This window comes from Sinocyclocheilus grahami, unplaced genomic scaffold (genome assembly GCF_001515645.1).
Source record: "Sinocyclocheilus grahami isolate Dianchi unplaced genomic scaffold, SAMN03320097.WGS_v1.1 scaffold78.1, whole genome shotgun sequence".
NCBI lineage: Eukaryota > Metazoa > Chordata > Actinopteri > Cypriniformes > Cyprinidae > Sinocyclocheilus > Sinocyclocheilus grahami.
This window is the reverse complement of record NW_015505257.1, coordinates 166036-170107: the sequence shown is the minus strand read 5'-3', so window position 1 is coordinate 170107 and position 4072 is coordinate 166036. Positions and strand designations below refer to the sequence as shown.

The 4072-nt window shown below is 34.8% G+C and overlaps 1 pseudogene; it reads left to right on the top strand.

Moving 5' to 3' along the window:
• LOC107586210 (zinc finger matrin-type protein 4-like) overlaps positions 1-4072 on the top strand; it is a 30555-nt pseudogene that overhangs the window by 12184 nt on the left and 14299 nt on the right.

Here is a 4072-nt window from a genome sequence, read left to right as displayed (position 1 = left end):
AAGGTATTTTAATAATGTAAATTATGTGAAAAATAATGCGTTTTTCGAACCACCAAGCATGAGAGCATGTTCTAGTACACCCCCAAAACAAAATCAAGACTTTGTAAAAGAGCATAATAGGACCCCTTTAACAGGAAAAAGCTGTGTGATTCACTTGAATATTGTATCATTTTATTTTATTTATTTTTTATATAATATAAAAAACAATCATATAAATAATAATATAATAACATGATAAAAATATATAAAATATTTACATCAATAATAAATCAATTAAATGTAAATATTATTCACGTCATATATTATAATAATATTGTTTAAATTAAATGTATAATATAATATAATGCAAAAACACTAATTATTTTACACTGTATTATACACTGTTAAAATCTATAATATTTTCATCATTATTATAATATGTAAATGTAATTTATAATATAATACAATAATGCAAATATTTAACATTTAAATTATTTATATATATTATTTTATATCATATATTGAACAATATTTGCATCATATAATATTGTTTAAATGTAACTTATACTATAATTAATATAATGATTATTTATTTTTTATATATCATTTAAAAATTATATTATAAATTTATAACTGAATATTTTCAAATGATTGTACAATCAGTCATGATGGGAATGACTGGAGGACCACCATTATCAAATCTTCTGTGGTATTTGGACTGGTCATATGTTTGTGAGTTATATGCACATGGGTGCGAGTTCACAAAATTTTAGAGCATTTTGAGGAAATGTCAGAAGCTGTTCCACCGGGAACAAGGGGTGTTGTGGGCTGCAGATGGCAATACAGAGTGTTTCTTTTATTCAGTTAAATATAATCATTGCTTGCACCTGTGTTTTACCCTAGTTCTTTCCCCTGTTTCATGAGCTTTGCCTGTGATGGCATCCACTGTGAGTGTGTCTCAAGCCCAACTGCAAACCTCTTGAAAACATTTGTGTTGACCTTTTCTTCTGATATAAACTCAGTTTTCTAACCTTGATTACTCTAAATCAGCATTAGATTACACTTTTTAATTAAAATAATAGACTAGCAAACTAAACCCCACAGAAACACATATAAAGCATCTAAAAACATTTGATGCTTTTCTCTGCTCCTCGTGTATTTCTACGGTTTATCTCACAATGTAAACTTGTGTCAGTTTAAGTCTGTTGACGTGGTCTGCAATACTGAAAATTCCCTTGAAATTGAAAGGGTTGCCGTGATGTGTTGATTGTTTCCAGCCAAGGTCAATGTCTAAACGGACGTTCATGCTTTAGCTGGATGTTGGTGAGGTCTTTCCCCTTGGGAGAGTAAATAAAGACATTATGGTGTGTCAGGAGAGGAATAACAAGAAGCAGAACGAGTAGACACAGATCGATGCTTGCGGCATTTCTCATGCAGAGAGAAGACAGACCTCAGTTCAAGCGCAAGGCTTACAGAACAATTTAAGCTCAGAAAGTCAATCAGGGTCTCATTATTTAATGTTTAATGGAACATTTCATGCAAAAAAACATGAAAATGCTGTAATTGTCTATTTTTCTGTGAAGAATGGAGAAGTTTGATGAGTTCATAGATTGTGTCATAATACTTTTTGGTATGTTTTTTGGAGTCATATTCCATAGACTATGGATCTATCTATCTATAAGGCCAACTAACCTGCTTTAGCTCTGAGTGTTTATTGCATGACATTGACCTTGCAATGCCACGTTCTCAGCACTCAGGATATTGACCATTGATTTATATATCAAACTGAGAAGCTGATGTACCTATAAAGACTAAATGAAGCAATAGCGCAGCGGTAATGCTGGAGAGTAGCTAACTGAACTTAGCATGATAAGTTACAGATAAGTTACAGTAACAAGCTACTTTAGCCAACAAATAGCAATATCAAAATGGCAATAATCAAATTTTGTTTACTTAAATCATGCACTTTTTAGCATTAGAGAGAAAGTCTGATTCACTCTAGTGAAATGGTTCATTCAGATGGTTCATGTACATTCATAAATACAAAATTCACAGAATCAAGTCACTGCGAGGACATTTTTAGATGTTTTTTTTACAACAAAATATTTAGCTGCTTAATTACTTGTATTTCATCAACTATATTTTGGGCCTTTTTTAATATATTGTCAATCTAAATATATGTATATTGTTTAAAATGTATTTTAAAATACATCTAAAATATAAATATATTTTCTTGCCTGTTAAAGTGAATTTTGTAATATATTTAGGCATTTACATTAATAAAAAAATATTTTCTGTTTAAATTTTTTCTGTGTTTAGCATATCTGTAATACATTTTGGCCATAATATATATATATATATATATATATATATATATATTTTGCGGTATAGGTATATACATATAAAAATACTGCCCACTCAAATAGCTTCAATGTAGCTATCTAGTATTGTATTTAACTACTTTTTCAAAGAGTAGTTTGATTGCACTTTAAATAATGATTAGCATTTAGCTTGGCGAGCTGAAGTTTCGAAGTAACTTCCCCAACAGTGCTCAGAGCCAATATCAGTCAATATGAGAAACTCAGAGCAGTTGCATCAGCGCAGGAAGTAGAATATACGCTACACCGGTTTTAGAAGTTTGTAAATTACTTCTCAGCGCGACCCACATCTGCCAATAAGACAGCCATATTTCATATCTTCCTCTTAAAGTTATAATAACACATTTGCTTCATAAATCATCCTGTTCCCTTGTATTATTAGCTGAAGGTGATAAATGGTCCCGGTTAAGGGATATCAGAGTATGTGTCTGCCTCTGTGTCGTCCCAGGGCAGTGTGGAGGGAGACGTGGACAAGAACAAGTGCTGCACGCTGTGCAATATGTCGTTCACTTCGGCGGTGGTGGCCCAGTCGCACTACCAGGGCAAGATCCACGCCAAGAGACTGAGGCTACTGCTGGGGGAGCCACCTGCCATCACATCTAAAGGTAGGATGTGCTGATCTAAGATCAGGTTCACACTATCTAGATCACCATATTTAAAGGCCATGCTGTTCCTGGATCAGTTTTCATACTTTAATGAGCTTTACGTGTATATGACGTCAAGCAGCCAGCGGGGAAGTGACCTGTTCAACCATGGATGGACTCTGAATATGTGATAATGAGGCAATTATTCTTGAGAATGAGTTCATTATTATTAATGCTCACGTTATTATGCATTATTGATGTTTGATGAGGTATGATATGAGATATGATATGACTACTGCTCACAGTTAGAGTACTGGGCTTTTTTAAAATCCCTAAACTTACCATTTAAACTCTCACCGGCCACTTTAATAGATACACCAGTTCAACTGCTCGTTAACGCATATATCTAATCAGCCAATCACATGGCATTTAGGCTTGTAGATCAAGACAATGTGCTGAAGTACCAGTGAGCGACAGTTCTGTGGGTGAAAATGCCTTGTTGATTCCAAAGGTTAGAGGAGAAAGGACAGGCTGGTTTGATCCGACAGAAAGACAGTAGCTCAAATAACAACTCATTACATCCGAGGTTTGCAGATCTTTGAACACACAACAGATGGGCTACATCAGCAGAAGAGCACACCAGGTGCCACTCCTGTCAGCTAAAAACAGGAAACCAAGGCTACAATTCACACCGGCTCATCAAAACTGGACAATAGAAGATTGATAAACGGTTGCCTGGTCTAATGAGTCTTGATTTCTGCTGCAACATTTGGATAGTAGGGTCAGAAGTTGGTGTAACCAACATGAAAGCATGGATCCATCCGGTTCAGGCTGCTGCTGGTGGTGCAAAGGTGTTGGGATATTTTTTAGGTAATAAAGTATCTGGTGAGTTAAGGTGCTTAACATGCTTGCAGCCTGCAATGCATGAAAAACGACTGAGAAGTCCTTAGCAACTGCATAGAAACCATCCAGAACACCCTAGCAACTGCATAGCGATGCACTAAAAAACTAGAGGGCCTTAGCAACTGCATAGCAATGCCCTGGCAACCACCCACAACACCCTATTGTCATGGTGGAAAATTTTGCATGGGCACGCACCACTTACATTTTAAAACATTTAAAACTGTTTTT